The following is a 26,412-nucleotide window of genomic DNA, read 5'->3' on the forward strand; positions in this document are numbered from 1 at the left end:
ATCATTAATATAGATTGTAAAGAGTTGGGGTCCCAGCACTGACCCCTGCGGAACACCACTAGTTACTGATTGCCAGCCCGAGAACGAACCATTTATCCCAACTCTTTGTTTTCTGTTAGATAGCCAATCTTCCACCCATGCCAGTATATTACCCCCAATCCTGTGATTTTTTATCTTGATCAGTAATCTTTTGTGTGGAACCTTGTCAAATGCCTTTTGGAAGTCCAAATACACTACATCCACTGGTTCCCCTTTATCCGCCCTGTATGTTACGTCCTCAAAGAATTCGAGCAAATTTGTCAAACATGACTTCCCCTTCATAAAACCATGCTGACTCTGTCCTATTAAGTTATGTTTATCCAAATGCTCTGTTACTGTTTCCTTAATAATGGAGTCCAACATTTTGCCAACCACAGATGTTAGGCTAACTGGTCTATAGTTCCCAGCTTTTTGATTACTTCCCTTCTTAAATAAGAGTGTTACATTAGCAGTTTTCCAACCTTTCCTGAGTCCAGGGAGTTTTGGAAAATAATCCCCAATGCATCCACAATTCCTACCGCCACTTATCTCAAGACCCTAGGCTGTAGGCCATCAGGTCCAGGGGATTTATCCGCCTTAAGTCCCATTATTTTACCGAGTATCATCTCCTTAGTGATTTTAATCGTGTTTAGCTCCTCCCCCCCCATTGCCCCCTGTTTGTCCAGTGTTGGGATATTTATAGTGCCCTCTACTGTAAAGACTGATACAAAATATTTGTTCAGCGTCTTTGCCATCTCCATGTTCCCCACCACTAGTTTCCTGGTCTCATCCTCTAAGGGACCAACGTTCACTTTAGCCACCCTTTTTCTTTTTATATAGCTGTAGAAACTCTTGCTATCTGTTTTTATATTTTTTGCTAGTTTACTTTCATAATCTATCTTCCCTTTCTTAATTAATCTTTTAGTTATTGTTTGCTGGCTTTTAAATGCTTCCCAATCTTCTATCCTCCCACTAGATTTGGCTACTTTATATGCCCTTGTTTTCAGCCGGATACTATCCTTTATTACTTTACTAAGCCACGGATGGCTGTCTTTTGTTTTACTCCCCTTTTTCCTCAGTGGAATATATTTATCTTGAAAGATGTGAAATATCTCCTTGAATGTAGACCACTGCTCTTGTACCGTCTTACACTTTAATCTGTTTTCCCAGTCCACTTTAGTCAATTCTACTCTCATACCTTCATAGTCTCCTTTTAATATGCTCAGTACGCTGGTTTGAGATCCAACTCTCTCACCCTCAAACTGAATTTGGAATTCAACCATATTATGGTCACTCATTCCAAGGGGATCCTTTACTAGGACATTTTGTATTAATCCTGTCTCATTACACAGGACCACATCTAAGATTGCCTGACCCCTGGTTGGTTCAGTTACATACTGCTCAAGGAACCCGTCCCTAATACACTCTATGAACTCTTCCTCAAGGCTGCCAGGCCCAATTTGATTAGTCCAGTCAATATGAAAGTTAGAATCCCCCATGATTATAGCTGTTCCCTTATTACAAGCCCCAACTATTTCCTGATTTATACTCTGACCAACAGAGCTGCAACTGTTAGGAGGCCTATAGACTACACCCACTAGTGACTTTTTCCCCTTATTATTCCTTATCTCCACCCAAACTGTTTCACTATCCTGATCCTTTGACCCAATATCATTTCTGACTATTGCAGTGATTCCATCCTTGATTAACATAGCAACCCCACCTCCCTTTCCTTCCTGTCTGTCCTTCCTAATTGTCAAATACCCTTGTATGTTTAGTTCCCAGTCATGATCATCTTCAGCCATGTTTCCGTAATGGCCACCAGACCATACCCATGTGTATTTATTTGTACCATCAACTCGTCTATTTTGTTACGAATGCTGCGTGCATTCAGATAAAGAACTTTTCTGACAATTTATTCCTGCTTTTACCCCTTTTACTACTTTACCTTTATCATTATACATTCTGTCCCTTCCTGACATGCTCTTGTTTTTAATTCCCCCACTGCTACCTTGCTCTATTGCCTTCTCCGCTGTCATTTTTATTTTTCACTCTCTTAAAACCTCCTCCCACAAATTAGTTTAAAGCCCTCTCTACAGCCCTAGTTATTCGATTCGCCAAGATTCTAGTCCCAGCACTGGCCAAGTGAAGTCTGTCCCAACGGAACAGCTCTCTCCTGTCCCAGTACTGATGCCAGTGTCCCAAGAAGCAAAACCCATTTCTCCCACACCAGTCTTTGAGCCACGCATTTAACTCTCTAATTTTATTTACCCTAGCCAAATTTGCACGTGGCTCAGGTAGTAATCCAGAGATTATTACCCTGGTGGTTCTGCTTTTTAATTTGGCCCCTAGCTGCTCAAACTCCCTCAGCAGAACCTCTTTCCTTGTCCTATCTATGTCGTTGGTACCAACATGGACCATGACAACTGGATCCTCCCCCTCCCACACCAAGTTTCTCTCCAGCCCAGAGGAGATGTCCTTAACCCTGGCACCGGGCAACCAACACAGCCTTCGGGACTCTCGCTCTCGGCTGCAAAGAACCCTATCTATCCCCCTAACGATACTATCCCCTACCACTACAACACCCCCCACTTGAATGGCCCCCCGCTCCACGGTGCTGTGGTCAGGTTGCTCATCCTCCCTGCAGTCCCCGTTCCCATCCTCACAGGGAGTAAGAGCCTCAAACCTGTTGGACAAGAGCAAGGGCTGTGGCTCCTCCAACACTACCTCCTGGATCCCTATAGCTGCCTCACTTCTAGTCACACCATCCTGTCCCTGGCCATGGACTACATCTGAATTAATTAATCTAATTGGTGTGACTACCTCCTGAAACACAGAGTCCAGGTAACTCTCCCCCTCCCTGATGTGTCTCAGTGTTTGAAGCTCAGACTCCAGCTCTTCAACACGGTGCCGGAATTCCTCGAGCAGCCAGCACTTACTGCAAATGTGATCACAGTGAGCATCAATGGTGTCCACCAGCTCCCACATATTGCAGCAGCAACACATCCCCTGCTCTCCCATTCTATGTAATTAATTACATTTATTGTAATTATTTTTAAATACCCTCTGCCCCGATTCTAGATGATGAATATCACACCTTAGAAACTATAAACCACAGAGTTTAAGTTTAAAAAGAGAGAAATACTCACCAACCAATCACTTACCTGCTTTCTGGTGATGTCACACTTCGATTATTTTTTACCGCTCTCCTTCCCTCTGAGTTCCGAGTTCGGAGACTCGTACGCCTTACCTGGTCTCTGGAGCCTTTTATAGTCCTGCTGCCGCCGCTGAATTCCCGCCGACGCTCTGAGGCCTTACCTGGTCTCTGGAGCCTTTTATAGTCCTGCTGCCGCCGCTGAATTCCCGCCAACGCTCTGAGGCCTTACCTGGTCTCTGGAGCCTTTTATAGTCCTGCTGCCGCCGCTGAATTCCCGCCGACGCTCTGAGGCCTTACCTGGTCTCTGGAGCCTTTTATAGCCCTGCTGCCGCCGCTGAATTCCCGCCGACGCTCTGAGGCCTTACCTGGTCTCTGGAGCCTTTTATAGCCCCGCTGCCGCCGCTGAATTCCCGCCAACGCTCTGAGGCCTTACCTGGTCTCTGGAGCCTTTTATAGCCCCGCTGCCGCCGCTGAATTCCCGCCAACGCTCTGAGGCCTTACCTCGCCTCTGGAGCCTTTTATAGCCCCGCTGCCGCCGCTGAATTCCCGCCAACGCTCTGAGGCCTTACCTCGTCTCTGGAGCCTTTTATAGCCCCGCGGCCGCCGCTGAATTCCCGCCAACGATCTGAGGCCTTACCTGGTCTCTGGAGCCTTTTATAGCCTCGCTGCCGCCGCTGAATTCCCGCCGACGCTCTGAGGCCTTACCTGGTTTCTGGAGCCTTTTATAGCCCCGCTACCGCCGCTGAATTCCTGACCTCTGCTCTTCTTTAAAATAATGCCATGGGATCTTTCCCATCCACCTGAGAGGGCAGATAGAACCTCAATTTAACACCTCATCGGAAAGACAGCACCTTAAGTGCTGTACCGGAGGGTAAGCCTAGATTTTGTTCTTGATTTCTGGCATAGCGCTTGAACCCACAACCTTCTGACTCAGAGGCAAGAGTGCTACCACTGAACCACAGCTGACGCCTTCAGATACTTTGTAGATTAGTAGTGGGCACTGCAGAAATAGGGAAGGGGCAATGGGAAGTGACTGACAGGCACATCACAGAGGCAAGTTTTATGGAGGCTTTTGAAGGTGGAGTGAGGTAGCAATGCTAAACAGTTCAGGAAGAGAATACTGCAGTGCATTGGTACTGTGGGTGAAGCCTCTGTCAACCGATGGTAGAGCGAAGGGGCACCGCAAATTCTAGTAATATTCTTCAAGGGATCAGTCAGCTGTTTACCAAGGGCAACAAAAAGCAAAAAGAATGTAATTCAAAGCACGTTTAAAAATAATCATCAGTCCTCATTTTATTTCCTTTAACATTTTATCCCTCTAGATTTCCTACGTATCTCCTGAAAGCATTCACTAATGCAGTGGTACAACTTCATGGGTATCAGCCATCGGGCTAATCCAATGTGAATTTCAGAGCTTAGTCAACCAAACATCATAGCTGAGCCCAAACGAATCCTCAATGGACCTTCACACTTTCCAACAGGGGCAGTGAACAGAATTAAGGAGCTGATTTTCAACTTCCCTAGATCAGAGGTGCTGAGTACAGACCAGGGATCAAACATCACTAAAGTGAAGGATGCAGGTAACTGCTGGAGTCAGCAGTCCTCTTTTAACCACTGTCATTGAAGAGGGCAGAACTATTTTTACCTATATAGAACTGCAGCTATAAAATAAAAATTATGACACTCCCTGTCAACACAAAACAACCTTACCACTTCCAGAGCACAGGACTGCTGCTGAATATGGTAAGATTAGTTTAATAACAGAAGCAAACATACCCGGCATACATTATAAATAATAACAGGTAGAAGGTGATTTCAAGGCTATTATGTAATCACTGGATTCAGATAACTTTCATAAGCCACTTGAGCTATCCTTGTGCAACTTAGCATCATCTGAACTCCTCAGATGAATTTTGAACCTCATGATCACTCCGTTAACTCCTGATTTGCTTTTTGCTCCTACTCTTTTCAACCTTCAAGATCCTGCACTGTGGGCCTTGCTCTTTCACCTACGTTTATGCATTGCTTCATTATCACCTAATACCCAGTGGGCTGGATTGTCGCGTGACCACTGGCATTAGGATGGGAGGCAGGCGAAGGGAGATGGAATCCATTCGAGGTCCAAGCTGTTACTATGCCCCATGACAAACATTGAAAAAAATGATTTTAAAGAATCAGAATGATTATTCAGCGCCAAGCAATGCTTTATCCTTCAGCAGAGCTCTGTTTTGTTCAACGTGGTTATGAATTTGTTCTTCTAACATGAGCAAGAGAACAGTCTATTCATTCCCAATGTCATATTTGAGTTTCACAGTGGGAGGTTACAAAGCCCTTCACTGTTCGCTAGCAAGCTGAGTGTAGAATTATAGCCAATTTATAAGTAATGTTTGCTTATGTGACTGGAAAGTTGAATCATCTACATTAAGTAGTGCAGTTTTAAAAAGTGCAGAAGCCTATACAGATTTAATTTAAAGGCTGCCTATGAGAAGCTCATAAGTGGAGGACACCACCTAACAGAGAAGACTAGGTAAATTAGGAGTTGATGCTGACCTTGGATTTTTAAAGCTTAAAGATTATAGGATGAATGAAAGATGGAGGGACATAAAAGGGGTGATTTTCAGCTGCCACACCGTCCCGTTTACACTTGAAATGGGGGCGACCAGCAATTGACAATTAAAAAGAAACCTCTGGCCCTAAACTAGCCAGCAAATGGATGGCCAGTGCTCTGGCTAGAAACTGGCTTAATAGGTAATATGGGGTCCTCTAGCATTGGAGAACCCCATTTTCAATTTTCAGTACTAAATGACAGATTCTGTGTATTGGTTACAGACGGGAGTGCTCTGGCCGCCCATGTTCAGGCTTACTGAGGGCCAGAAGGCTGGAGGATGCTCCAAAACGGCAGCTAAATATTTTTCTGTGTATTTTCACGGGGCCAGGAGTAGGAGTGTACCGTTCCTATTTTGAGGCTGTCAATGCTGTGGATAATATCTGGAGCCATGGGCGATTTCAACCCTACTCACTTAGCAGAAACCTGATGGGGTGGGTAGTTAAAATCACCCTGGCAATTACCTGTCCAAAAACCACCATGATCTGTGCAATTTTAACTTGCTCTCCTGAGTAGGCAGCAAGGACAGGCACCCAGAGCCAAAAGGGTCCTTCTTTACATATGCATGTTGCGGCCCGATGACATCATTGAGACCCGACTGTAATTTTAACTCAGGCCTGAGCGAGGAAGTCCACCTGGAGTTAAAATTGGGGCCAATTCTGAATACTCCATAGTTGTATTATTGAAATGTTTAATACTTCTACCTGTGTCAATTTAACTACTTGAAGATGAAAGGAGTGTCCTGATTGGCCAGTTTTTCTTTCATTCATGCTAACTAATTGCTATTGCACAGATGCATACCCAGCATAATTGTCGGCATCTGATTTGGGACAGCTAATATCTATGAAAAAAGGCAATTAACTCTTCCTTTCAATAAATATAGCCCTATGACCTTTTGCTGCAGCTCAGTGCAAGCTGTATATTTACATCTATGCCTAAAAGTAGGTTTGATACCATTAAAATGTTCATTGGCTGTCATCAAGGGGAAGACAGCATAAGAACATAAGAAATAGGAGCAGGAGTAGGCCATTCGGCCCTTCGAGCCTACTCCACCATTCAATGAGATCATGGTTGATCTTCTGCGTCAACTCCATTCACCGGCCCTATCGCCATATCCCTTGATGCCCTTACTAGTCAGAAATCTATCGACTTCTGTTTTGAATATACCTAATGACTGAGCCTCCACAGCCCTCTGGGGTAGAGAATTCCAAAGATTCACCACCCTCTGTGTGAAGAAATTTCTTCTCATCACAGTCCTGAATGGCTTACCCTTTATCTTGAGGCTGTGGCCCCTGGTTCTAGACTCCCCAGCCAAGGGAAACATTCTCCCAGCATCCACCCTACCAAATAATTTTGTATGCTTCAATGAGATCAGCAGGTCAGTAGGATTAATTTCAGATTGCTCAACAAAAGAGCATAAGATAGCCCAATTGGTCTCCTCCTTGGCTGTAACCTTCTGGTTGTGTGTGATTCTTGATAGGTAATCTTGCGATCTAAACAGCAGGAGCACCTGTTATTGGCTGAGCTGTCACATGGTCACAGCTGGCCTAATTTATTGTGTGCATATCACCATCAATGCACATTGGTGAGCCAGCAGTTTTTTTTGAGAACCTGGAATAACTGTACATCTAAGGTATTAACCAGCAACTCAACCCAAAGATATGTTTCCCACAAAGAACAATAGGTTTCCTCACTGGCACACTAGCCTGGATGATGCCTACTCCCATCTTGAGTTCAAAGAGATATGGCAGGACAATATTTTTAGTCATTACATTCCCAATTAGCCCAACCTCAGTTGTCCTTGGAACACTTACCAACATCTCAAGTGCTGCGCATCACTAACAATCCTGCACTGGGTATCACTAGCTATATTGTGTTAGGTATTGCTAACTAACTATCCTACATTGGCCTCCCTTCCCACCGTCCAAGGCCCCAAACACCCCTTCCAGGTGAAACAGCGATTTACTTGTACTTCTTGCAATTACTGTATTCGCTGCTCACGATGCGGTCTCCTCTACATTGGGGAGACCAAACGCAGATTGGGCGACCGCTTTGCGGAACACCTCCGGTCAGTCCGTAAAGGTGACCCCGAGCTTCCGGTCGCCTGTCACTTTGATTCTCCGCTCCACTCCCACTCTGACCTCTCCGTCCTCGGCCTCCTACACTGCTTCAACGAAGTTCAACGTAAGCTCGAGGAACAGCACCTCATCTTTCGATTAGGCACTTTTCAGCCTTCTGGACTCAACATGGAGTTCAACAATTTCACACCATAACCTCTGCCCCTTTTTTCAGACAGCAGCTGTTGATCATTCTGCCGTTGCCATTTACACCTCCTCTAGACCCATCTTTTGTTTCTTAACTTGTCCCATTACCATCTCCTTTTGCCTCGCACCATCATCCCGAGCATGGCGGCCAGAGGCCGACCCGTGAAGAGAGAGAAGTAGGTCCCGGGCCGTGGAGCGTGGAACCGGCGACGGTGAAGAGGAGGCCGCATTGGAGCATTCACATCCCGACGATGTGTTCGGCGAGTCGGGCAGAGGAGCGCAGCGCAATGAGCAGCAGCAGCAGACTCACGACACGCTGCAGCACGTCGGCCGGCAGCTCCATTTCGGGTAACTCGCAGTCCGGATGGGAGGAGGGGAGCCGGGCATGGTGGCCAGAGCGGGAGAAGCAGGCCACCACACGTGGAGCCGGCAACAGTGAGGAGGAGGCCACGGTGAAGAGGAGGACGGAGCGGCTGAGGGACATCGTACTCCCACTGCCACGGGAAGCCATTGTATTGACTCTGAATGCGGCGCTGTATGTATAGCTGACGCGTCCCTATGGGGAACAAGCATTCCATTGTACTTGTTACATGTGGCAAATAAATCTAATCTGAATCTGACTAGCATATCACCAACCATCCAGCTCACAATTCCGCAATTCAGAGGTCCTGGGGAAAGAATGAGCTAATGTAGGAGACTGTGTGATAAGTCTTTATTTCAACACAGCGAGGGTGCGGAGAGGAGAAAGAGAATGTAGGACAACATATCTGCAGTTTAGGATGAACAAGAGAGGAAAGCTCACAGAGGCATTAACCATAGTAGATCCAGGACCAAGCTGTGTGGCGACGTTGTAACAAAAAGAGGAAATAGTGCCTCACAACATGCATCTCCATTTCCCAAGTACCATCTAGTGGATTAAATAGTTGGTGAAGGGTGTCTTATGCGTGGCATTGGACTTAGATCTGTAGGATATCAAGGTGGCTGGCATGTCACCAGCTACCCTGTATGAGTCATTTCACCATGCCTGTCATACAGATGATGAGGAAATTTTGGTGCTTAGGATGCCAGCTGCCAAGAAGCATTCCCTGCTGGGTATACAAACATATGTTCACATATCACTGTCTATCTTAATTGCGTTGAGAAAAGGCAAGCAGTTGCTGGAGAAACATTGCACCTCCAACAGGTGAAACCATTATTCAGTGGGATGTCAGATGCGCTCATGTTGTGAACAGGAGAAAGGTGACAACCCACCAACACTAACTCTATTCAGTGCTTCTGCTCTCCATATCACTTGGGAGGAGCCACTGGTTCCTCTGTCGGTCTAGCAAGAGGTCAAACTCAAGCTTGTCAATTGAAATAAAAACAGAAAATGCTGGAAATACTGAGCGGGTCAAGCAGCATCTGTGGAGAGAGAAGCAGAGTTAACGTTTCAGGCCGATGACCTTTCGCCAGAACTGGAAAAAGTTAGAGATATAACAGGTTATAAGCAAGTGCCGAGGCAGGGAAAGGTGGGGAGGGGAGGAAAGACCAAAAGGGAAAGTCTGTGATAGGATGGAACGCAGGAGTGATTAAATGACAAAAGAGATGATGGTGCAACACAAAAGGAGATGATAATGGGACAAGTAAAGAAAATAAGCATGGGTCAAGAAAAGGTCTAAATGGGAATGGCAGAATCATCAACAGCTGCCATCTGAAAAAATGGGGGCAGAGGTTATGATCTGAAATTGTTGGACTCAATTTTGAGTCTGGAGGCTGTCAAGTGCCTAATAGAAAGATGAGGTGCTGTTCCTCAAGCTTACGTTGAGCTTCATTGAAACAGCGTAGGAGGCTGAAGATAGAGAGGTCAGAGTGGGAGTGGAGCAGAGAATTAAAGTGACAGGCTAACAGATGCTCGGGTCACGCTTGCGGACTGAATGGAGGCGTTCTGTAAAGCGGTCACTCAATCTGCGTTTGATAAAGCTTGTCAATTGTCTACTGACCGGCTAGCAACGATTAACCTAGAGATCGAAGATAGACACACATTGAGTAGAGGATAGGAGTTCCTAAGCCTTGGATCTTGCCAACATGCGCCTAAGTTGGTCTTCGGTAAGTGGGATGAGTGGTTGCAGGACCTCTCCCTGGTCACTGTCTGAGGCTGAACCAGACCGTTTGCAACATTGGCATCCTATTTGACCCTGAGATGAGTTTCCGACCACATATCCACTCCGTCATCAAGACCACCGACTTGTACCTCTGTAACATGGCCCATCTCCGCCCCTGCGTCAGCTCATCTGCTGCTGAAACCCTCATCCTTGCCTTTGTTACCTCTAGACTTGACTCCTGGCAGGCCTCCCATCTTCCACCCTCCATAAAATTGAACTGATAAACAAAAGCCCGCTGCCCGTATCCTCACTCACTTCAAGTCCCATCCATCCATCAATCCTGTGCTCACTGACTTACATTGGCTCCCGATCCAGCAACGCGTTGATTTTATAATTCTCATCCTTGTTTTCAATTCCCTCCATGGCCTTTCCCCTCTCTATCTCTAACCTCCTCCACTCCTACAATCCTCCGAGATCTCTGCGATCCTCCAATTCTGGCCTCTTGCGCATCCTCAATTTTCATCGCTCCACCATTGGCAGTCGTGCCTTCAGCTGCCTGGGCCCGAGGCTCTGGAATTCCCTCCCGAAACCTCTCCACCACTCTCTCCTCCTTTAAGATGCTCATTTAAACCTACATCTTTGACCAAGCTATTGGTCACCTGTCATAATATCTCCTTATGCGGCTGTTTGTTTGATAATGCTCCTGTGACGTGTCTTGGGATGTTTTACTATGTTAACAACAACAATAACAACAACTTTTATTTATATAGTGCATTTAATGTAGTAAAGCGACCCAAGGCGCTTCACAGGAATATTTTAAGGCAAAAAATTTGACGGCGAGCACCATTAGGATAAGTTAGGGAAGGTGACCAAAAGCTTGGTCAAAGAGGTAGGTTTTAAGGAGCGTCTTAAAGGAGGAAAGAGAGGTAGAGGCAGAGAGGTTTAGGCAGGGAATTCCAGAGCTTAGGGCCTAGGCAACAGAAGGCATGGCTACCAATGGTTGAGTGATTATAATCAGAGATGCCCAAGAGGGCAGAATTGGAGGAGTGCAGATATCTCGGGCGGGGCGGGGGGGGCGCGGCTGAAGGAGATTACAGAGATAGGAAGGGGTGAGGCCCTGGAGGGATTTGAAAACAAGGATGAGAATTTTGAAATCAAGGCGCTGCTTAACTGGGAGCCAATGTAGGTCAGTGAGCACAGGGGTGATGAGCGAACGGGACTTGGTGTGAGTTAGGACATGGGCAGCCGAGTTTTGGATGACCTCAAGTTTACGTAGGGTGGAATGTGGGAGGCCAGCCAGGAGTGCGTTGGAATAGTCAAGTCTAGAGGAAACAAAGGCATAGATGAGGGTTTCAGCAGCGGATGAGCTGTGGCAAGGGAGGAGATGGGCAATGTTACGGAGGTTTAAGTAGGCGGTCTTTGATATGCTGCAGATATGTGGTCGGAAGCTCATTTCAGAATCAAATATGACACCAAGGTTGCGAACAGTGTGGTTCAGCCTCAGACAGATGTTAGGGAGAGGGATGGAGTCAGTGGCTAGGGAACAGAGTTTGTGGCAGGGACCGAAAACAATGGCTTCGGTCTTCCCAATATTTAATTGGAGAAAATGTTTGCTCATCCAGAACTAGATGTCAGACAAGCAGTCTGACAATTTAGACACAGTGGAGGGATCGGCAGAAGAGGTAGTGAGATAGTGTTGGGTGTCGTAGGCATACATGTGGAAACTGGCACTGTGTTTGCGGATGATGTCGCCAAGGGGCAACATGTAGATGAGAAATAGGAGGGGGCCAAGGATAGATCCTTGTGCAACGCTAGATGTAACGATGCGGGAGCGGGAAGAGAAGCTGTTGCAGGTGATTCTCTGGCTACGATTAGATAGATAAGAATGGAACCAGGCGAGTGCAATCCCACCCAACTGGACGACGGTGGAGAGGCGTTGGAGAAGGATGGAGTGGTCAACCATGTCAAAGGCTGCAGACAAGTTGAGAATGAAAAGGAGGGATAGTATAAAGGCACTATAGAAATGCATGTTGTTGTTGTTGAGAGTATGCATTGCACATCAAGCAAATGGAAAGTACATATATAAGTGTCATACATCTCACCAGTGGTAGTATAATGGGCGTCCGATCCACTAGCACCAGATATCTAAGCAGTTTGTGTTGGAGACTGTTAAGCATCTTGATGGGCTACCATGTATGTCAGATAGCTAGCTGACCAATCAAGAATATTATCATTGATAAAATAGAGAAAGGAAAGGAAGTTTGCAGTAGAAACGAGAGGTTGGGGGCTAGATTATGCTGCAAATGCTGGGAATATGCAATTAAAAAAAATGCTGGAACAACGCAGCAAGTTCTTCAGCATCTGAAATGAGAAAAGGCAAATTAACATCTTGGTTGTCCCCTTTTTACAGAACTGGCAAAGTAGTTCTGAAGAAGGACACGCATGTTAACCGGTCTTTTCTCTTTTTAGCTTCTTTTTAATTAGCCTCATATTTATTGTTGGATTTGACTTTGCCTAGCAATGATAAAACCCCTGATACATACAAAGCTTCTCGTCCATTATTGCCTAATTAGCAAACAGCAGGGGCGAGCAAAATGTTTAGAGTTTATACTCCCTTTAAGGGGATATTTTTGGCTGGGCTTTTGTCTGTTGCCTAGTTTTTGCATATTTTCCCATCAATACTGTTTCATCTGTGGCCAGGCTCAGCAAGAAATCCTCATTTGATGCTAGCAATAAACACGGGGAATAGCAGTGTACAGTCGAGTTTGCCCATCATTTTGTTCAATTTGTCTAACAAATTGTTTATATAATGGATATTTCTGTTATTAGCATAACGTTTTCTAGCCCTATTATCACACAGTTAAGCTGGGATTTACAGTGTCTATAAAAGATTTTTGGCCGAACAGTTCCCCTGATGGCTTAGTGGGTAAATTTCATTGTCTGGTCCCGGTGTGATACCAAGTCATGTAAGCCAAGTACGTCCCAAGTTAAATTCCACCATCTCTGCTGAGTTAGCTATAATTGTCACAGCGCCTCTGGACTAGGAAGTGGAAAAATAGCCATGCTTCTCACTCCCAATTTCTCTTCACTGACCAGTGCTGGAATGTGCATTTGTATGGCCCTTAGGTGAGGACAGGAACCAGCTAAGCTGTATACCCACCTGTCCCCTCCCCTACATAGGCAAACACCAAGCCAATGCTGCCTCTTAAAGCTCACACATGAAGGATGTACACTTTGGCTGTGTACTAGAGGATTGAAAGCTGCAATAGAGCCATATCCCCAGCTGAATCAATGGGGGAAATTGTAACCATTGTAACTTATCTATTTAATCCCATTTGTACCATTTTATGATTCTCTTGAAGTCAATAGAAAAGAAAATCAGACGGCGTAAAACAGATGGCCGATTCGCTATTGCCCATTTTTCCCCATGTGCTAAAAGTTAAAATGACCTCCAATGACTTTGGGAGAAGAGCAGGCTTTGAACCGAGTACCTGGCCCAGTTCCATACTCGGCAGTTGCATCTGCCAAATGAACTTCAGAGGAACACTCACTAAGGAATTTTAAAGAAGCATTATCACCCTGTAGAATTATTGGGATATCTATTGAACTTTGTAAATATACATATCATCCAACAATACAGTGCCATTGCCTGCAACGTGTGTACACCAATCCTGTCACAGAAATGTTGAGTGTTGCTTGCACAAGACACCAAAACAATCCAACAGAAAAGGGAACTTTGGCTTTTCCAGAAATTGAAATTCTCTCCACAAAATAGTGATTCCCCTCCCCCTTTAAAAATCCTAATGAAGATTACTTGGCCCCTTAATAATCATCATCAATCATGTGATGCATCAGCAAGAGAATTTGACTTTGGTTTTACGACCTACAAGAAACTGCCAGCAATATTAAAATCTTTGATCACCTCGACTTTTCTGATAGTTTTTGATTTCCTTTGAAGCAACCCATGCAGAGCTCAAGGACAGCACCTGAAGGTCATAAGAACATAAGAAATAGGAGCAGGAGTAGGCCATTCGGCCCTTCGAGCCTGCTCCACCATTCAATGAGATCATGGCTGATCTTCTGCCTCAACTCCATTCACCGGCCCTATCACCATATCCCTTGATGCCCTTACTAGTCAGAAATCTATCGACTTCTGTTTTGAATATACCCAATGACTGAGCCTCCACAGCCCTCTGGGGTAGAGAATTCCAAAGATTCACCACCCTCTGTGTGAAGAAATTTCTTCTCATCTCAGTCCTGAATGGCCTACCCTTTATTTTGAGGCTGTGGCCCCTGGTTCTAGACTCCCCAGCTAAGGGAAACATTCTCCCAGCATCCACCCTATCAAGCCCTGTAATAATTTTGTATGCTTCAATGAGATCCCCTCTCATTCTTCTGAATTCAAGCGAATACAGGCCTAGTTTACTCAATTTCTTCTCATACGACAATCCCACCATCCCAAGAATCAATCTCGTGAACCTTTGTTGCACTCCCTCTATGGCAAGTATATTCTTCCTTAGGTAAGGAGACCAAAATTGTACACAGTACTCCAGGTGTGGTCTCACCAAGACCGTATATAATTGGAGAAAGACTTCTTTACTCCTGTACTCAAATCCTCTTGTAAAGAAGGCCAGCATACCACTTGCCTTCCTAATGGCTTGCTGCACCTGCGCATTCATTTTCAGTGACTCACGTACAAGGGCACCCAGGTCCCTTTGAGCATCTGCATTCCCCAATCTTTCTACCAAAGTGGATAACTTCACATTTATCCACATTATATTCCATCTGCCATGTTCTTGCCCACTCACTGAGCCTATCGAGATCCCCTTGAATCCTCTTCTCATCCTCTTCGCAACTGACATTGCCACCTAACTTTGTATCATCAGCAAATTTGGAAATGTTACATTTAGTCCCCTCATCCAAATCATTGATATAGATTGTGAATAGCTGGGGCCCAAGCATCGATCCTTGCGGTACCCCACTAGTCACAGCCTGCCATCCTGAAAAAGACCCGTTTATCCCTACTCTTTGTTTTCTGTCTGTTAACCAATTCTCAATCCATGCTAGTATATTACCCCCAATTCCATGTGCCCTAATTTTGTTCACCAACCTCTTGTGTGGGACCTTATCGAAGGCCTTCTGAAAATCCAGATACACCACTTCTACCGGTTCCCCTTTGTCTACTCCACTAGTTACATCCTCAAAGAACTCCAATAGGTTTGTCAATAGGTCAGCAGAGTAACTATGGAGATCAGGTCGACAACAGACATGTTCCCTCTGTGGAAAGATCAGACTTTCTACAGTGAGAGATGTGATAACTTCATGCATTCTGTTTAATTTCAGCTTCATCAAAAATGATTACAAAAAAAGCAGATCTCTCATTTGGAATACATTATGGAGGCTTCATAGAATCAAAAAGCAAAATTTATCAGTCAACCTTGGCTCAGTGCACTCTCTCCTCTAAATCTGTAGGTCATAGGTTCAAGCCCCATTTCAGAGACTAGAGGCGATTTTAACTCTACTCGCTCAGCAGAAACCTGGTAGTTAAAATCGGTCTGGCTCTTACCTGTCTGAAAGCTGCCATGGTTGCAATATTTGCAATTTTAACCTGCTCTCCTGAGCAGGCAGCAAGGACACTCGCCCAGAGCCAACAGGGCCCTTCTTTACATATGCATGTTGTGGCCTGATGACATCATTGAGACCCGACTGTAATTTTAACTCAGGTCTGAGCAGGGAATCCACCTGGAGTTAAAATCAGATCCACCCAGGCTGACATTTCCGTGCAGTTCTAAGAAAGTTCTGAACTATTGGAGGTTCTGTCTTTGAGATGAGATGTTAAACAACGGCCCCATCTGCTCTCTCAGTTGGATGTAAAATATCCCATGGGCACTTTTCCAATAAGATCAGGGGAGTTCTCTCATTGTCCTAGACAGCAATTATGTCTCAACCAACATTCCCAAAAAAAATAGATTCCAATGTATGTCATTGCTGTTTGTGGGACCTTGCTCTGTGCAAGTTGATTGCTGCATTTCCATATATTGCAACAGTGACTACACTTCAAAAGTACTTCATTAGCTGTGAAGCGCTTTGGGACATCCTGAGGTCATGAAAGATGCCATATAAATACAAGCTCTTTTTTACTTCTATTTTACTGGATCTGAAAGGCAACAGGGTAGAATGTCTGCAGGGGTTCCTCAATCACTAACCAAAATTCCAGGCAAGTGTCTAAAAGATTGGCTAATATTTCATGTGGTGCATTTCATCACAGCTATCACTGTGAGGAGGGCAATCCCTTGATAGGACTCGCTGCTGAAACTAGTTAGCTGGTGCAATATTTGGGTGGGAGGGGGGTAGCCCAAGGTGGCAGCATCCCATATTATTCTGGTGAAGATCAGAGGAGCACTTCTTCTCCTACTGGTCCCATGAAAATAATCTCAGACTTACCATTTTTGGCCCTCTTTGGCTCTACCGCTGGGTAAACATGTTTCACACAGCTGTCTCCCAAAATGGCAATCGGGGTCCTATGTACATCATAGGACCCCGATTTGCATATCAGATGGGCCTACTGCCTGAAGCCCTATAGGTTATGGCATCATATTAACCTAGAAGGCTGGACTAACCCAGAGGCATGAGTTCAAATCCCATCATGGCAGCTGGATAATTTAAATTCGGTTAATTAAATAAATCTGGATTAAAAAGCTAATATCAGTAATGGTGACCATGAAACAACCAGATTGTCGTAAAACCCCATCTGGTTCTAAATCCACTAATGCCCTTTAGGGAAGAAAATCTGCTGTCCTTATCTTGTAGGGTCTATATGTGACTGCAGACCCACAGCAATGTGATTGACTCTTAACTGCCCTCTGAAATGCCCTAGCAAGCCACTCAGTTGTACCAAACCGCTGCGACAGAAGTCAGCAGTGTGGGAGTACCTTCACCACATGGACTGCAGCGGTTCAAGCAGGTGGTTCACCACCACCTTCTCAAGGGCAATTAGGAATGGGCAATAAATGCTGGCCTTGCCAGCAACGCCCACATGCCATGAACGAATAAATAAAAAAAAACAGGCCGCCCAGTAGATGGCTCCCTTTCAGCATGGCGTCAGCCGGATTGGGAATGAGTGGTAGGTTCTTCTCCACGATTTTCATGATGCTACCACCCAAACTGCACCTAGTGGAACCGGTGAATACCTGCCCCTTCATCTCAAAATTGAAAAAAAAAACATAGAAAATAGGGCTAATTTTGTGCAGCAAGCACTGCTTCTACCTTTCAATAATTAGGCACAAATATTTAGAGGATTAATGCATAATCCCTCAACCAACACCACTTAGATTATCAGGTCATTTATCTCGATGCTGCTTGTGTGAACTTGCTGTGCACATATCTGACTGTAGCGTTAGCTTACATTACAACAGTGGTGGCTACACTGCAAAAGTACTTCATTGGTTTTAAAGTGCTTTGGGATGTTGAGATGTTCTGAGGACATTTAAGACCCGAAATAAATGCAAGTTCTTTCTATCTTTCTTTTTCTTTCTGTATCTCTCATTAAAGGACACTTTCTAAATCCAAACCTCTTCCTGTCTACCAGTAAACAATACAGCAAGCCCTGGCAAAATGTCCACGTATAACATTGCTTTGTTTATGCTACCAATCTTTGGCTTCCAGCTTCCTTTTAAACTAATGAGCAACATGGGTGGTGAAACTAAGGTCGCATTAAGTGTGCTTTAGAGACAGTGCTAAAAATACAATGCAAAAAAATTACCCTTTCTGCCTACTGAGGGAGGAAAAGACGGTTGTAAGGAACAACTGGAACGTAAGCATGTTGTAGTTAAGCCTTTGAATATGTTTCCATATATTGATATGAGATGCCTGAATACATGTTTAAATAACAATAATTATATAGGGATCCCAGGCGATCTTGCTGGAGCTGTAGTGCCATCTACCAGTTATAGAAAATAACAGTCAGCGTGATCTGCTTTAAACCTAAGAAACAAGACACTGGATCGATGAAGTCAGGATCTTATAAGCATTATGAATAAGGTTGACACGCTAACATTTTTTTTGTGGATGGTCTATTTTTTGAGCTCATTATTTTTTTAATGTAAGTTGGCCTGAAAATGTCTGGTTGTCTGAATGTTGTCCATTCTTTTTAGCACATTTCTTTCTGTGTTGGTATTGCAGGGTTCACAGTAAAATATCAAAACCAGACTTAAAATTATCATAACTTCGAAATGCAGGCCAGCGACATCAGTGAGAAGAGGAGTGGCAGTCCCAACTATAAAAACAACTTGCATTTAATGTAGCAAAACGTCCCACGGCTCTTCACAGGAGCGTTATCAAACAAAACTTGACACTGAACCACATAAGGAGATATTAGGACAGGTGACCAAAAGCTTGGTAAAAGCAGTAGGTCTTATGGAACGTTTTAAAGGAGGAGAAAGTGGTAACAAGGCGGAGAGGTTTAGGGAGCAAATTCCAGAACTTAGGGCCTCGACAGCTGAAGGCATGGCCGACAATGGTGGAGCGATGAAAATTGGGGATGCACAAGAGGTCAGAATTGGAGGAGCGCAGAATTTTCGGGGGGTTGTGGGGCTGGAGGAGATTACAGAGATAGGGAGGGGTGAGGCCATGGAGGGATTTGAAATCAAATATGAGAATTTTAAAATCGAGGCGTTGCTGGACTGGGAGACAATATAGGTCAGAGAGCATGGGGTAATGAGTGAATTAAATGAATTAGGATACGGGCAGCAGAGTTTTGGATGAGACCTTACTCTTTCAGAATCATTAAATAGGTGTGAATTTAACCTAAAAAACATCCTCTCATTGAGTATAAAATATTCATTAGTGGGTATCATATATTTTAGCAAATATATATCATATCAAGCACCTTTTAATCATCAATCAAAATAAATTTTGTGGAACATTTCTTGTGTTTATAAGGTATTTTCACACTGCTTCATTTTGCACACTTTATCATAATTTAAAAAGTGGGTAAAATTACACCATGTGATATTAGTAACAAATGTTTCAGTACATTCATAAGAAATTCCTCTGCCTGCTGTTTTATAATTGAAATAAATGGGTTTACAAATTTATTTAAAAAGACCATAAAGGAATTGCACCTGCACAGCTTGATTTCAACTGAAATGTATCTAAACAATAGATACAAACGTGGAAGTTCCAGGTCACCTTAAGAACATAAGAATTAGGAGCAGGAGTAGGCCATACGGCCCTTCGAGCCTGCTCCACCATTCAATAAGATCATGGCTGATCTTCGACCTCAACTCCACTTTCCAGCCTGATCCCCATAGCCCTTGATTCCCTTGGAGTTCCAAAATCTAACTATCTCAGCCTTGAATATAATCAATGGGCAGGATTTTCATTGGGCCATGGAGGCGGGATTGGAGGTGTGTGGGGGGTTAAAATCCCGAAATCGGGGGGCACAAACCCATCCTGCCCCCAACCCGCCTCCATGCCAGTTTCAAAGGAGGCGGTAACCTGACCCGCATTGGGACCCGCCTCCCCGAGGCGGGAAGGGGATTAGTGCCAATTAACTGCCTGTTAACAGGGAGTTAACAGGCAGTTTTTAGCCTAATCCCTATTTTCATTGGTGAAATGTGGGATTCCCAATGGCTCCAAACCACGGCAAGGTAGCGAGGCGGGCCATCGGGATGAAGGGCTTGGAGGGTTCGAGATGTCCGGTGTTCAGGTGAGTGATGGGTGCATGAGTGAAGAGGTAAGTGTGTTTAGTGTGTTTAAAGTGTTTAAAGAAGTTTTACTTACCTTTACAGCCTTCCTTCCTTCAGGTCTCGGGAGTCCCTCATCTCACTGGCACAGAAAGCAGAATGGGCGCGATCTGTCAAAAATTGCAGCATTCAGCTTTCTGTTCTGGAGAGATCTCTAAATCATCCTGAGAGGAAGGAATTAACTTAGTGTACAGATTGTCAGTGTTTGACAGCTTCAAACAGCTGTCGAATGATGATATTTCATCTGTCAAAAGGTCTTGACAGATAAAATATCAATCTGTGACGTCACCTGTTGCCGGGTGGCCCTTAATTGGCCTGCTGAGCCCGCTGGGTGGTCTCAACAAGGTCAATCAAGTCAAAATCGCATGGGTTGGCTAGAACTCGATGGAGGCGGGACTACAACCCCGAAAGTTGTAGTCCCGCCTCCTACCCGACTCCTCAATGAAAATCCACCCCATTCATTTCTCTTTTGACTTCGCTGTCAAGTACAGAACAAATGCTTAGAGATGGGCAATAAATGCTGGCCTTGCCTGCGATGCCCACATCCCACAAACAAATTTAAAAAATGGAGTGATTGGAGAGGAAACTAGCAAGTCATGAATTTAGAATTCATGGGCGGTCATGTGATGGCAACTTGTTTAGACGTGCAACCTTCTGTTACAGTGGCAGTTTCTTAATAGGATTGCCAGATTTTCTGCCCATTGGCTGTGCATAGATGGAAAGCTAGATTTTTTTGTTTAGTTGACCACATCAGTGTGATTGACAACTAGAACTTTTATTGGAACATGTTATAGAGAGATAGCATGGCTTATACATAACAATAGTTATCGTTGAGAGAGTGCAAAATACTTATGGTATTCAAATGAAGTTGTAAAAGAACAGCTCACGCAATTTATTTATTCAACAGAATCCTCTAATGTGTTGAAGCCTAGTACATACACATGAACTATGTTCTGTATAACATATACACAGTTAAGCATTAGTTAATGCTCCCCTAACAACTCAAATGAGCTGCCCAGTGTGGAACTGGGCCATACAGATCCAAATGGTTCCAGGTGCAGTTTCTACTCTGTGTTAAGTTAACTGATCTCAGATGGAGAGATAATATAGCACTACAACAGACCTTTACATCTGTAAGTTGTGGAGCATTCAGCACATGATGGCAATCCTGGAGATTGTCTGGGGGCTGTACTCCAGGCAGCAAAAGCATTGCTTGAGGATGCTGGTGGTTTGCTCTATCAGGGTTCTGGTAGAGTCATGGCTTTGATTATATCTAATCTCTGCATCTGTGCATGGGTTCCTGACAGATGGCATGAGCCACGTCTGCATGGGATAGCCCCTGTCTCAATAGACTCTGATCCAAAGGTCTGGATGAAAGAGAGGAGGAACTGAGAAGTGGCGCAAAATGAAGGCATCGTGACAGCTGCCAAGATACCTGGCACAGACCTGCAGGATGCACCACATGTTGTCGCACAGCAACTATACGTTCCTGTTGACATATGCCCCAGGGTGTTGTATTGGGGCATGCCAGGCTACATGTGTACAGTTGGTGATGCCTTCATCGGCAGGAGGCCTGCCATTCGTGGCCTCTATAGGGAAGGAGACCAAGTCATTGGATCTGGTGCAGAGTGCTTCCGTCACCTGCTTGGTACAGGTATGCACAACAGAATAATGTTACTAATGTCACCTGCTTCAGCCTGGAATGACCCAGAGGCATAAAGAGGGAAAGACCTCCACACTAAGAGGATATGAAAAGGAATAAAATTTTAATTTGAATTCGAATTGGCAATGGTGCAACATCTCTTGATGCCAACACAGTTAGGATGTAGAATGGGATCTGATTCATCATTTTTATACCCTAATTTCAGCAACATTTTATATGCTGAAAAGGTACATTATCTCATTTTAAGCAACACAACTGATGTGTGCAAAGGTTTAGAAGAGATAATTGCTCTTCTGCGTAGGCAGTTTACATAATACTAGCTGGTACTCCAAAACTGCAAACGAAAGACTGAATTTATCAAATTTCTAGATTTGATTATTCAAGTAAAATTTATCTTATGTATAATATGAGAAATCTGCATGAACTTAATCAATCATTGTCCCTTGTGCAATAAATATTTGATTAAATAGTGCAACAAGTGAAATGAAAAATCATTATAGGTAGTTTCCCTGTTAAAGGGGAGTATTAGCACAGAAAAAAATGCTGTCATATGAAAAGTTAAAAGATTTTAAAGATGATTGAAGCTAGTCCAAATCCCCTTCAGGTGACCAAAATTCATTAAATGATGGAGAAAATCTCAATTTCTGATCAATTTGGATTATAAATTTGTTTTCGGACATTATTCTGAAATTTGTTTTCAGACATTATTCCTGTTCAATGTTCGCAATGTTTCAGACAAGACTTTGTGAAGGATGTAGTAATGAAGGGATTGATACGCTTATCAATTACTCCATAAAAGACAATGAATCAGGAAGGTGATGAAAAGGCTTTTATTAACTAGAGAACAGAGCATGCCTCTCGTGGGTGGCTGGTTCCAAGAAGGAAGTGAGTCGGCGAAACCCCCACCTTTATACCTGGTCATGTGGGCGGAGTCAGCTGAGGCATGCCTTGGTACACAGCGCCACCCAGAGGTAACAATATACAATAACAGTGGTTTACCACATTCACCCCTTGTTTAAAATTAAGTCCGGCGGGGTGAAGGGTACTACAAGTTCGTGTAGTTAAGTCTATCAGGAGGCCTTGTCTGACGTCCTGATCGTCGTGGTGGCGGCGGCGGTGTTGCAGCATCCAACGTCGGATCTGGTGTCTGGGTGGTCAACGAAGGGTCCTGGGGCTCCGGCTTGTCGTCTACAGGGGTTGGATTGGGAGGGGTGGTGGGGGATAACGGTGGTAGTTCAGGGGTACCCGAGGGTGCGAGATCTCGTATGGAGACCGTGTCCTCCCGCCCGTCTGGGTATGTCACCCAGGCATACTGGGGGTTGGCGTGTAGGAGGTGCACCCTCTCGACCAGGGGGTCCGTTTTATGGGTCCTTACGTGCCTCCGCAATAGGACGGGCCCAGGAGAAGTCAGCCATGCCGGTAGCGAGGTTCCCGATGTGGACTTCCTGGGGAAAACGAACATTTGCTCATGAGGGGTGGCATTAGTGGCAGTACAAAGCAGTGACCGGATGGAGTGGAGCGCCGCAGGGAGGACCTCCTGCCAGCGAGAGGTCGGAAGGCCCTTAGATTTTAAGGCTAAGAGGACGGCCTTCTAAACCGTCACATTCTCTCTTTCCACCTGGCCGTTCCCCCGGGGGTTGTAGCTGGTGGTTCTGCTCGTAGCAATACCTCTCGCTAGCAGGTACTGCCAAAGTTCATCGCTCATGCAAGATGAGCCCCTGTCGCTATGTATATAGCTAGGGAACCCGAACAAGGCGAAGAGGTCATTCAGACATTTGATGACCGTGGTACTGGTCATGTCTGGGCAAGGGATGGCAAACGGGAAACGGGAGTACTCATCAATTATGTTGAGGAAGTACACATTGCGGTCAGAGGAGGGGAGGGGCCCTTTAAAATCGACGCTCAGGCGCTCGAAGGGGCGAGTGGCCTTGATCAGGCTTGCTCTGTCCGGCCTATAAAAGTGCGGTTTGCACTCGGCACAGATTTGGCAGTTCCTGGTCATGGTCCTGACCTCCTCGATGGAGTAGGGCAGGTTACGGGATTTGATGAAATGGAAGAACCTGGTGACCCCCGGGTGGCAGAGGTCATTGTGAAGGGTCTGCAGTCTATCAACCTGCGCGTTGGCGCATGTACCACGTGATAGGGCGTCTGGGGGCTCATTTAGTTTCCCGGGCCAGTACAAGATATCATAATTGTAGGTGGAGAGTTCGATTCTCCACTTCAAGATCTTGTCGTTCTTGATTTTGCCCCTCTGCTTATTATTAAACATAAAAGCTACTGAACGCTGGTCAGTGAGCAGGGTAAACCGTTTTCCGGCCAGGTAATGCCTCCAGTGACGCACCGCTTCCACAATAGCCTGGGCCTCCTTTTCAACAGAGGAGTGTCGGGTCTCGGGGCCCTGGAGGGTCCTTGAGAAAAAGGCCACGGGTCTGCCCGCCTGGTTAAGGGTCGCAGCTAGGGCGAAGTCGGATGCATCGCTCTCCACTTGGAAGGGGATCGACTCATCCACTGCGTGCATTGTGGCCTTCGCGATATCGCTCTTGATAAGAGTGAAGGCTGCACACGCCTCTGGTGTCAGGGGGAAGGAGGTGGATTTGATGAGGGGTCTAGCTTTGTCTGCATAGTGGGGCACCCACTGGGCATAGTAGGAGAAAAACCCCAGGCATCTCTTCAGTGCTTTTTGGCAGTGGGGGAGGGGTAGCTCCATTAGGGGGCGCATTCTGTCGGGGTCGGGCCCGATGACTCCGTTCTCCACCACGCAGCCGAGAATGGCGAGGCGTTTGGTGTGAAACATACATTTCTCTTTATTGTACGTTAGGTTCAGCCGTTGGGCCGTACGGAGGAATTTTTCTAGATTAACGTCATGGTCCTGCTGGTCGTGGCCACAGATGGTGACGTTATCCAGATAGAGAAAGGTGGCCTGCAGCGTGTTCTCGTCAACCATCCGGTCCATCTCCCTTTGGAAGACCGAAACCCCGTTGGTGACGCCGAAGGGAACCCTAAGGAAGTGGTAGAGGCGGCCGTTCGCCTCGAAGGCAGTATACTGGCGGTCCTCATGGCGGATAGGGAGTTGGTGATAGGCCGACTTAAGGTCGATGGTGGAGAATACCCGGTACTGTGCAATCTGGTTGACCATGTCAGATATGCGAGGAAGGGGGTATGCGTCCAGCTGAGTGTACCGGTTTATGGTTTGGCTGTAGTCAATGACCAGGCGGCGTTTATCAGTGGTTTTAACGACTACAACCTGGGCTCGCCAGGGGCTAGTGCTCCCTTCGATAATGCCCTCCTTCAAGAGCCGCTCCACCTCAGAGCTAATGAAAGCTCTGTCCCCGGCGCTGTACCGCCTGCTTTTGGTAGCGATGGGTTTACAGTCGTGGGTAAGGTTAGCGAACAAGGGAGGGGGGGTGACTTTTAGTGTGGAAAGGCCGCAGGTGGTTTGCGGCGGGCGATTTAAAAGGTGTTGGTTGCAGACTGTGAGTGGGGGGAGGGGTCCACCGTATGCTAATGTGACACTTTTAAGGTGGCACTGAAAATCCAACCCTAGCAGCACGGCAGCGCAGAGACGGGGCAGGACTAGAAGTTTAAAATTTTTATATTCTGTGCCCCCAACCGAAAGGGTCACCACACAGTAGCCGCCGACGTCCATTGACTGGGACTTGCACGCCATAGAAATCCGATGGCGCGTCGGCAGGACCGTGAGGGAGTGGCTACGTACCGTGTCTGGGTGAATAAAACTCTCTGTGCTCCCGCTGTCGATTAGACAAGTGGTGGCGCGGCCGTTTACCGTGATATCCATCATGGAGCTGGATAGATGATGAGGGAGGGCTTGATCCAGCGTAACGGAGGCCAGTGTATGGCTTAGTGAGTCGGTATGGTCGGCCGACGAGACGGTGGTCGAGTCCGGAGACGAAGTGGCGGTTGAGTGCGGCGGATAAAATGGCGGCGGCCATGCGGCCGGAGGTGCACAAAATGGCAGATAAGATGGCTGCCCCCATGGTTCGCACGCGGCGCTGCTGGCGTTCGCTGGTTTCCCCCTGCAGGCATTGGCGTAATGGCCTTTCTTCCCGCAGCCCGAGCAGGTAGCGGTCTTAGCCGGGCAGTGCGCTCTAGGGTGTTTTAACTGGCCACAGAAATAGCATTTTTGGGCCTGGTTACGGGGCATCGCTGCGGTTCTTACCGGGGGCGGCTGTCCCAGTTGATTTCGGGACATTGCTGCAGCAGTTGGTGCCGGGGGCGGCGGTCCCATGTCCCACGGTCGCGATGGCCATGGCGCGGCGCCGTTACGTGAGTATGCTTCGAGGTTTCGGTGGGCCGCATCTAGCGAGAGCGCAAGGGCTACGGCCGTCTTCAGGTCGAGCTCCTTGCTTTCGAGCAGTCTCCGCCGGGAGTAGTCGGACTGGAGGCCCCTGACGAAGGCATCACAAGTAAGTCCCTCCGCGTGCCCCGCAGCCGTTACCTCCTTACAGTCGCAGTCTCTGCAGAGTGTCTGTAACGCCCGTAAAAATGCCTCTACCGATTCCCCCGGTTGCTGCCTGCGGGATCCCAAGAGGTGTCTGGCGTAAATCGTGCTCACTCGGCGCGTGTATTGCCCTCTTAGTAGTTCGAGGGCCGCCGTGTACGTAGTAGCATCCCGGATGAGCGTATATACTTGAGGGCTCACCTGGGCGGTCAAAACTTTTAGTTTGTTCTCCTCCGATGTCACGGCGGAGGCTCCTAGGAAGGATTCAAAGCAGCTCAGCCAGTGTTCAAAATTGGTTGATGAACCCGCTGCTTGAGGGTCGAGGTCCAGGCATGCCGGTCTGAGGGCTCGCAGCAACGCCTGCTGTTGTTGCTGTTCAGGTGTCGCCATTTTACTTCTAGTTAATAAAATTGATACGC

This window comes from Somniosus microcephalus, chromosome 7 (genome assembly GCF_052327205.1).
Source record: "Somniosus microcephalus isolate GS21.2 chromosome 7, FLI_Smic_1.0, whole genome shotgun sequence".
Lineage (NCBI taxonomy): Eukaryota > Metazoa > Chordata > Chondrichthyes > Squaliformes > Somniosidae > Somniosus > Somniosus microcephalus.